Source organism: Amblyomma maculatum, chromosome 8 (genome assembly GCF_055883805.1).
Source record: "Amblyomma maculatum isolate TAMU_Amacu chromosome 8, ASM5588380v1, whole genome shotgun sequence".
Taxonomy (NCBI): Eukaryota; Metazoa; Arthropoda; class Arachnida; order Ixodida; family Ixodidae; genus Amblyomma; species Amblyomma maculatum.
The window spans coordinates 57375747-57386276 of record NC_139351.1 but is presented as its reverse complement, the minus strand read 5'-3'; positions in this window follow the sequence as shown (position 1 = coordinate 57386276).

Here is a 10530-nt window from a genome sequence, read left to right as displayed (position 1 = left end):
AGTCGTTATAAAACAAATCCGCCCAGCATTGTGAGACAAAATTTGCAGTAGGCAGTTCTACGGGTAGCCTGTTTACTACAGCGCTGCTTAATGTCTAAGCGTCGTCTGCTGTGGCGCCGATACGAAAGAAAATATAGGCCTAGCGACAACCAGGGAGGGAGTGCGCTCGTCCGCCACGCTCGCTGCCGGCACCGTTCCGGTAAGCTCGCTTCATCCGGCGCTGCAGGCGCTACGAACATATCTGATTTCATGATGCGGTTGAAGCCGGACCATTTTCCGCGTTGCGTTGAACAGCGCACCGCGCAACCTAGCTGCAAAAATGCATAGGACGGGCAGCTGCAGCACGCGTGCATTTGTTGCTGCGTCGTTGGGCGATACTAGAAGGTTGTGTAAACGCGCTGTCGACTATGATTGCATCATATAAATGCCTATTCCTTTTGTTGCTACTGAGACGAGCTTTAGTGTGTAAAGGGAAGTTGTTAAAGCGGGCCAGCTCTTGCACTTTTCGACTCGCCCAAATATGCTGACTTTGCTTTTGCTGTCGACGTACTTGACAGCGTCTATAGTAGCGCCGTTTTTTTTTGAACACTTGGTTGCTCCAATGCATACGGTAAGTGTTAGAGGTGTTTTACGGTGTTCGAATATTCAATAACATTTTATATCGAGCTCTCAAGTCCTCTGAAGCGACGTGCACACAGCAACAACCGCCGGCGCCGGCCTCGCATACCCAAACTTGACGCCATGATGGGTCCGGCCAATTACAGACAACAGCGGCGTTTGCTTGGAGCGCAGTCCCACTGGTGCTCGTGTTCTTGTAAAAACAGCCGTTTGCGCTCCTTTCTGCCTTTTTTAAGTATGATAGTCTTGTTCAGCGGACAAAAAAGTATAAAATGCGGCACATAACTCATTTTTTTGCGGAATACGTTTCAGCTTCCCTTTAAGGGCCGAAGCCCAGTCAGGATTAGAAATAAATCAAAGGTGTGGGAAGCTTAGCACTTGGAGCCCACGGCCAAACTACAAACGAAGCAGTGCAGGGAAACATAGGGTGGGCGTCGTTAGAGGCACGAGAAGTTCAGAGCAAAAGATTGCACAAAGAACGCTTCAGGAAAATGGGCAACAATAGATGGGCGGCTAAAATTTTTAAATACTTATACCAAAAGGTCATTGACTGCAGTGGCGGAACAGGACCAGGAAACTATCCAGGTAGCATGCAGGAGTGCAGGATGGATAAAAAAAAGAACATTAAACGACAGGTAAAGTACACAGAGGCTAAACATTGGAATAATTCAATGGAAAAGCAATAAATATCTTAGAATCCGAAGCTAAAGAAGAAAGTTTAATCAAGAAGATGAAACTTGTGCTATGTGCGGTAGATACCCAGAAACAATTGAGCATCTTATACTGGAGTGTGACAGTATCCATCCAGATGTCGATGCGAACATAGTCACTCTAACAATGGTAACAAAGGAAATGTGCCCAAACCTGCGGTAGAGGTTATCAAGAGACGCTTGAAAGATTGGCGGATAAATAGCAGAAGGGGGGGGGGGGGCATGGAAGCTGAATCGACATTAAACGCGAGTATTTAAAGATATATAACCCCGGAACTCATGCCCGAGCACTCAATGCTCGGGCATGAGGTGATTTCGTAATCTGCTATTTCGCGAGACCGCAAACAACAGCGCACACCACCGCAGCTTCCGTTTTCGTTGAACTAGAGCACATTTAGCTGCCGAAACAGAATTAAACATTGGCATATAGGTAACCATAAAATCTCCTTCCTTGCTGACATTTACACATATTCATACCTGACAGAAGTCCGAACTGATCTACCACGAGCGCGGTAGCAGAGGCCAAAAAGACGCGCTCTTTTTTCAATTCTCGTTCGAATGAGAGTAGTGAAGAGAGTCGCACGCTGGTGTGAACACTCGATCTCAATCGACGGTTGTCGCTGGTCGACAAAACTTCGTCGCGCGACCTCCGCGAGTCGCCAGTCTGAATCAGCCAGCCGCATTCACACTGGCCTGAGACTTGGTTCACGACAACCCAACAAGATTGGAACGATCTAAGAGCCGACTTTCACGTTTTTTCTGCCCCTTTGATCTGCTACCGCTCTCTGTGTATATTAGCTCGAACAACTTTCAGGTATGAATATGTGCAATTATTTCAGCGAGGAAGATTGTCTCGCAGTTATGTCCATATGCAGAGCTGTTTCGACATCCAAAAGCCCTCTAGTTCGATGAAGATGAAAGCGGTGGTGATATGTGCGCCCTTTGTGGTGTCGCGAAGCGGCAGATCACAAAATCGTCTCATGCTCAGGCGTCTCAGGCTTCTGTGTGCTGGTCGATGTCAGCGCAAGTTAAAGATCCCCAGGTGGTCGAAATTACACCGAAGCCCTCCACCACGGCTCCTCTTTCTCTCTTTCCACTTTCACTCCCACCTTCCTCCCTTCCCTTACCGCGCAGTTCAGGTGTCCACAAAAACAAATGTGACAGATACTGCGCCTTTCCCTTCCTGTGAACCAATTATTTTATTATTATGGTGCTTTCCAAAACAGACATGACGGACGCCACGCTATGCTAATAATGTGGTAAAACTTAGGCTTCCTATTTTTATCACCGTTCTTGCCATGCACTTAAACCACTCACACCCGAATTTTTAGAGCGCAGCACTTTGGCGTCCGTTCCTGGGTTTCGCGTCGGCGTCGGCCTCGTAACCAGCTCCGCCCCCCTTTCATCCCCCCAGCGCTAGCAGCGACCGACTGATGCCGCTGGATGCCGCTGACGCCGCTAGAGAGTCAAGATAACATGACTGCATAGAACGCCGTCGGCGCCATGCAGAAAGAGGAGGGGAGGCCCCCCCCCCCCCTGTTCCTGTGTGGCGGATAGGGCGCTCTTCAATTGCCGACGCGCCGGCTATTTCACGTAGGCCCCGGCACGTCGACGAATACGTGACCACCTTCCCACGGCTAGACCTGGTTCTTGGCGCTGCGGAAGCGAGGATATCATATTGTTTGCGTCAGCATCGGCGGCGTTGTCCCTGAAACCAACTCCGCAGCTGGGGTTGACTCACTATCGGCGTCAGCAGCATCAGTCAGTCGCTGCTATCTCTTCCCTCCTCCCTTTATCGCGTTGTCCGCTTGCTGCGCGCGCTTCTGCCCCCATCGTTTGCCGCTGGGTGTACACGCCGCCCCCCTCCCCCCTCTTCCTGCGAGTCTCCGGTTGTCAAAGCGCCAGCTCGAACTTAATTCCTTTCTTCGCTCCTCCTCCAATGCAACCCCTGTGCGGTGGCAATCAGAGAGCCAGATCGGTGACGGCGGATCTGTATATGTGCACCGCCCGAGCCGAAATTGCCGCTGCCGTTCGCCACTGCGAAATTATCTGCCAGTTCTTTCTGAGCCATGAGCGAGACGAATGTTGACATAAAGACAAACTGGAATTTCTTCACACTTATGCGGGGGAACATCCCGTTCCTCTCGCTCGTAACGCGTCCCACGGCTGTGACAACTTCGCGAGGCACTTGTATAGATCTCGTCTTTGAGAATCAAGCATTGGTGTAGCAAGTCGAACATATATCAGTCTATTTCTCCGACCACAAAGCTTCCTTCATGACTGTCAAGAACTGTTAGTGGAGTCTTTGTTAAAGGAATACGTGTGAAAATAAAAAAAAATTCTGTGATAGCGCATACATGTGTTGCTCGATTTCTTAGCCTCAATCTATCGAAAAGGTGAAACAGCTTATTTGCTGCGCTCAAATTTCGCATTAGGAATTAACGTAATTGTCGGTAATTTTTTTCTGCGTCATTCTTTCACCCATTATGTTAAATTTCCACGTCATTTAAGAAAGTATAAAATATATTACTTGCCTATTATTATAGTTATGATAATAATGTTTGTGATACGCCAATGCCTCAAATGGGACTGTACGTTGTGCAACAATAGCCTATTACTGCTAAACTGGCATAAATCTACGGCCCCGATCCCCAAATGCCCCTCGACACGTTGCTTCCGACGAGCATGGATTCACAATTGTTCAGTACTCCCGGGACAGGTAGGCCACCGCCGCTTGCGGCGGGAGCTAGCCTGCCACCGAATTTTTATTTGTTGTAGGCCGTCATTGCACCCGCCACCGTTCCGGTGGTGGACGACGGCCGTTGTGGCGGCGCGCGTCTTTCTCTCCCTCTTCATTTTCTTCCTTCTCTATTTTCTCTTCTGTCTGCACGAGGCAGTGGAGGTGGCTCAGCTACAGAGCCAGTAGCAGGCCCGTGCATTTTGTTTTCCTTCTTCCTACAGCCACAACAACAACAACAAGCTTACCAGTGGTATACCAGTGGTCTAGTGTTCTAGAAGGGGGTAGTGGGGTCAGGGAGAGCCCGCGGGTGCGGCATCTCACGTCGACAGCGCGAGATGGTGCCACCGGAGCATGGGCTGTAAAGAACCCGCGACATACCCGCGTACGCGCTGCTTTCGCAGCGCCGAGAAAGCTGCGTGCATCTGGTTGAACACCAAAAATCCGACGTCTGCAGCTTTAATGCGTGTTTTCTTAAAAGAAAATATGCCCGGAAAAGGTGAAACGCTATACCAGAGGCACCACATATTGACTTGGAGTGCTTATGTTAAAATTATCGCCCGACGGCTCATTAAATATATATGACACATAATAGGACTTTTTAAATTCACCAAAATGTGTTTGCACTCCGGGGCAGCATATCAAAAAGTTTTATAATAGAAAATTTTAATATTCTTAACTAATAATCACATTCTCGGGGGTAACGTAGCACAGTAATTGTTTGAACGTGATGTCAATTAAAGAACGCTAACATGACGGGATGAACACTGTCTTGCGCGCTGTGTCTTGTGTGTGTGTGTGTGTGTGTGTGTGTGTGTGTGTGTGTGTGTGTGTGTGTGTGTGTGTGTGTGTGTGTGTGTGTGTGTGTGTGTGTGTGTGTGTGTGTGTGTGTGTGTGTGTGTGTGTGTGTGTGTGTGTGTGTGTGTGTGTGTGTGTGTGTGTGTGTGTGTGTGTGTGTGTGTGTGTGTGTGTGTGTGTGTGTGTGTGTGTGTGTGTGTGCAAAAACTTTATTCCGAGGAAGCTTGAGGTAGCCGGAGCAACCTCACGCAAACACTAGGTGGGCTCCTCATTACAGAAGCCAACTGGCGACCGCTGCGGCTCGGGCTCGGTAAACCAGGGCCTTCTGGCTTGCCAGATGGGAGCATCCGAGCAGGGCTGCCTTCCAGTCCTCCCGGGTGGGGTTGGGTTTTTGGGGAGGTTCGGGGTTGACTGACAGCCCACACCATGTGGAAGATGTCCGAAGACTTCTCCGCACAGTGCGGGCACTTTCCTGTACAGGCAGGATCAAAGTGTTTTAAAACTGCCAGGCACAGCAGCGTTTTGATGTAAAGGCGGAGGAGTGTGCGTTCCTCCACCTTTGTAAGGCCCTTACAAGTCTTAGGATAAATTGCATGGCCGAATTGAAATAATTCAGTAATTTCTCGAAAAGTGAGAGCCGGATTGGGTTCGAGATCCGTATCATAAGGGTCTCAAGGCTTTGCCTGGAGAGTGAGCGCGCGGGCGGCGGCGTCGGCCGTTTCATTGCCTTCGAGGCCCATGTGAGCTGGAGCCCATACAATCGTTCGAGACGCGGGGTCCCCGAGGTAGTCACTGTTTTAAAGGATGCGATGCGCAAAGAGAGGAATGTTCAGTTCAGTTCAGTTCAGGCGTTCAGTCGTGTCCGACTCTTCGTGACCCTATGGACCATGTCACGCCACGCTTTCCGGTCTCTCACTATCTTCTTAACATCACATAGCTTCATCTGCAATGACTCGAGAATGCCATCTAACCATTGCGTTCGCTGCCTACCCCTTCTCCGGCGACCCTCAACCTTTCCAAACATCAAATCTTTCTCCAGCGACTCCTCTTTTCTCATCAGATGACCAAAGTAGCTGATCTTGAACTTTAGAATTTGACCCTCCAATGAGCAGTCAAGGTTTATGGTCGACAATATCGACTGATTTGATCTTCTGGCAGTCCAAGGAACTCTTAAGAGTCTTCGCCAGCACCACAATTCAAACGCGTCAATTCTTCGGCGGTCAGCCTTTTTCACAGTCCAACTCTCGCATCCATACATCTCAACTGGAAAGACCATAGCACGGGTTATACGGATCTTGGTTGGCAGACTAATGTCTCTGATCCTTACTAGGCGGTCAAGGCTAACCATTGCTCTCTTTCCCAGAAGCAGGCGTCTCCTAATTTCATGGCTGCAGTCTCCTTCCGAGGTAATCTTGGCGCCCAAGAACAGAAAATCTGTCACAGCTTCCACTTCTTGTCCATTGATGATCCAGGACTTGATAGGGCAAGACGCCATGATCTTCGTCTTTTTAATGTTCAGTTTAAGCCCAAACTTCTCACTCTCTCCTTGTACGCGCATCAGTAGTCTCTTGAGTTTCACTTCACTTTCTGCCATTAAAGCGGTATCATCCGCATATCTAAGGTTGTTGATACGTTTTCCAGCAATCTTCACTCCAGCTGAAGACTCGTCCAGACCGGCCTTCCTCATGATGCACTCTGCATATAGGTTAAATAGGCAGGACGACAGTATGCAGCCTTGCCTCACCCCTTTCTCAATCGGAAACCAATCAGTAAGACCATGCCCAGTTCTGACTGTGGCCTCTTACCCTTCATAAAGGTTCCTGAGGAGACAGATGAGGTGAATTGGAACTCCCATCTCTTGGAGAGCTTGCCACAATCTGCTGTGATCTACGCAGTCAAACGCTTTCGCATAATCAATAAAGCAGAAGTAAATGGGTTTCTGGAACTCTCTCGCTTTTTCCATGATCCAGCGAAGGTTGGCAATTTGGTCTCTAGTTCCTCTGCCCTTGCGGAACCCAGCTTGCACGTCCGGAAGCTCCCGATCCACATACTGCTGCAGCCTACCTTGCAGGATTTTTAACATCACCTTGCTAGCATGCGAAATAAGCGCGATCGTGCGGTAGTTGGAACAATCTTTGGCACTGCCTTTCTTTGGAATTGGGATGTAAACTGACCTCCTCCAATCCTGTGGCCACTGCAGGGTTGTCCAAATCTTTTGACATAATGTATGCAGTGTGTTAACAGCGTCGTGGTTGGGGTTTTGAAGCAACTCAGCTGGAATACCATCAATTCCGCTAGCTTTGTTCTTAGCAAGGCAGGCTGAAGCCCATTCAACTTCACTCTTCAGGATGCCCGGCTCGAGATCAGTAATCACAACCGTCCTATGTTGGGTTTGCACATCCGGGTCCTTCTTGTACAGTTCTTCTGTGTATTCCTGCCACCTCTTCTTTATCTCTGAGGCTTCAGTGAGGTCCTTGCCTCGTTTGTCCTTTATCACACCCAGCTTAGCACAGAAGCTTCCTTTGATATCTTTGATTGTCTTATACAGAGCTCTTGTGTTCCTTAATTGGCTGTTGTCCTCAACTGCTTGACACTGTATAATTTTCTGAAATTATCTGAAAAGAGGAATGTACCCCTGTTTAATATTTCTGCAGGCCCCTCTCGAGTCGGTGATGATGACTCGTGAGTCCTTGTCTGCGGCGGCTAACGCGATGGCAACTTCTTCCGCATGTGTTATGTCTTGAGCTCGGAACGTTAGGCCGTTCACCGTGATTTTTTGATGGACGACTGCGGCTGTGTACCACCCACCATGGTGAGGGCCGGAGGCGTCCACGTAGAAAATTCCGTGTTTGTTCCCATAGTGACGGGCCAATGCCTCCGCCCGCGCAAGGCGCCTACCACTGTGGTCGTCACGTGTCATGTTGGCCGGAAGAGGGCGTACGTGCAGGGCGTATCTCCAGATTTCAGGAATGCGTACGCGCTCTTCCGTAAATGTTGGGTGGTGGATGTGTAGTCGGGCTAATAGGCGGCGTCCCGACGGCGTTTTTGAAAGTCTTGTGTATTGATTAGTCAAGTGCGCCTCTCGAAGCTCCGCGAATGTGTTTAACATCCCCAGGCCCATAAGACGCTGGTATGTGCGAAGTACTAGTAAAACGAACGTTTGGCTGTTTGTGTGTGTGCCCTGTGTTCCGCCGGGTGACAATGGACGAAAGACATCTTCAGACCAGGGGAAGCGGAGCGATGGTGGGAGCCAGAAGAACGGTGCTTGAAAGCGGCAGGAGCGGGAGAAACGCTGGCTTGAGAGAGTACGCGTCCCGGAGGGTGGAGGGCTTGGTTGAGGGGCACAGCTGGCTGCTGTTCGCGCTTCGGGGCGATGGCCGACGCCTGTAACGGCCGTCGTGTTCTAAGAACCAGTCCTGACTCTTTAATTCGGAAATTTGAAAAAAAAAAAAAAGAAACTTGAGGAAGAGAGATCAGCCAAAGGCCTGGGGAGGAGGACATTGGTAGAGTGAGTGAAAAACGTTTATTTCTGATATGGCGATTACATATTGAGGGACAAGGAGTGGTACCCTCAGTCCAGGGTCCCAATAGCCCTCGCAGCTGCTTCAGCCCGGCGAACGAGCAGACGCTGGTCCTCCGGGTCGGGGGCGCGAAGGGCATTCTCCCAGTCCGCCGCACTTGGCGTGAGTATACGAGGGGCCGCTTGAAAAGCATGGCAGGCCCAGAGAGTGTGGTAGAGGGTTGCTAGAGACCCACAGAGTGGGCACTCAGGACGATAGAGAGTTGGATGGATACGGTGTAGACGAGTGAGGGAGGAGAAAGTCTGAGTTTGGAGCATTCGGAGAGAGACCACCTCGGTCCGCGAGAGGCGGCGGTGAGGTCGCGGGAAGGCGCAACGTGTCGCGCGGTAGTATTCAAGGATCTCCCGGTACACAGGGAGTACAGGGTTAAACGCTGCCGGAGAAGGGCCCGCAGAACTCGGCGGCGAATCAGCTCGGTAGGCAAGAGCGCGAGCCCAGGCATGTGCCTGTTGATTACCGTCGAGAAGGTCGTGTCCAGGGGTTCAGACTAGCGTAGTCGGTGGGGCGGGAGTCGGTGCATGTTGAAGAAGAGGGTGCCTTCGAACGAAGCACATGTACGCAAGAAAGGACTGAACTTGGATACAGAGACGAGAAGCCGCACTCTGAGATAAAGAATTGGCAGTCATGGAAAGAATTTCTTGTGAGCTTGAATTGTCAAGTGTGTCTGGTCAGGCTTCGTCGGGGAATGCTAGAGGGGCGGATCAAGGGATACGCTTGCATAGCTAGCATAGCAAACTTTTTGGATTATTTGTGGCTACATGAAGTTGTATGTGACTTGCTGCAAATAAATTGAAATTGAATGTTAAGAAAATAAAATTCACGTTGTTCCGTCCTAAAAATAAGTCTACAGATTATCCCATTCAACTCCAGTTTAACAATACCCTGATTGAATAGCACGCTCTTTTGGAATATTACAAAAATCATAGAGTGAGGGTGCAGTTCCAGACGAGTGGAAATGCTCTCGTTTAGTTTCGCTCCTGAAACCTGGCCAATCGCCTCTGGACTTGACATCATAACGTCCAATTGCACTGGCTAGTTGCGTTGGTAAAGTGCTGGAAAGAATGCTGCTTACACGTATTGAGTGGTATCTAGAGCGCTACCGCATATATCCGGATATAATGTCAGGGTTTAGACGTGGACGCTCTTCGATTGACAACGTGGTGGTCCTGGTATCACCTGTACAACGCTAAAAAATTTTGAAGCGCTTAGCCGCGGCGTTGTTCCTGGATATAAAGAGCGCATATGACAACGTCACTCACCAGACGATTTTGGACGCTCTAGAAGCTACTGAGCTTGGCGGTCGTGTTTTTTGCTGGATACGTAGTTATTTATCCAACAGATCGCACTTTATGCAGACTGAGGATGGCCCAACATCTTCTCATTTCACTTCCCGTGGAGTCCCACAGGGCGGAGTACTAAGCCCAACGCTTTTCAATCTTACTCGTGTCGGGCTTGTCGACTTAACACAATCGGCGCAACTTTCAATATATGCCGATGACATCTGTATCTGGGCATCAGGAGTTACGCGCCCGCAGGTTAGAGCGAGGCTTCAAAAAGCGGCAAGTATAGTTGCCTACCTTCACCTGCAAGGTCTACAGATATCAACTGAAAAGTGTTCGCTAGTTGCATTTACTCTCAAGAACGTGTATACCTTACACCGTACGCATTGATGGAAAAACAATACCCTACGACAGCAGCCATCGCTTTCTGGGAGTTATCATCGACCGAAATCTTTTGTGGACTCCCCATATTTCATTCATGAAAAAGAGGCTGACAGCAATTACTCACGTGCTTGCCTTTATTAGGGGAAAGTCATGGAGAGCGTCCGTGCAGTCGATGCTCCAACTGTACCATGAATTATTTATGGGATTTCTTCGGTACAGCTTACCTGCACTTGGAAATATCAAGAAACCAACTTAGGAATTCTACAGAGCGTTCAAGCTCAAGCTCTGCGAACCTGCCTGGGATTGCCGAAATGTTCCTCTACGGCTGCTACCATTTTAATTGCACGGGAGCATCCAATATCTGCCTACCTAACACTTGACGTTCTGAGAGCACACTTCCAACACATTTCTAGGGTTCCCCG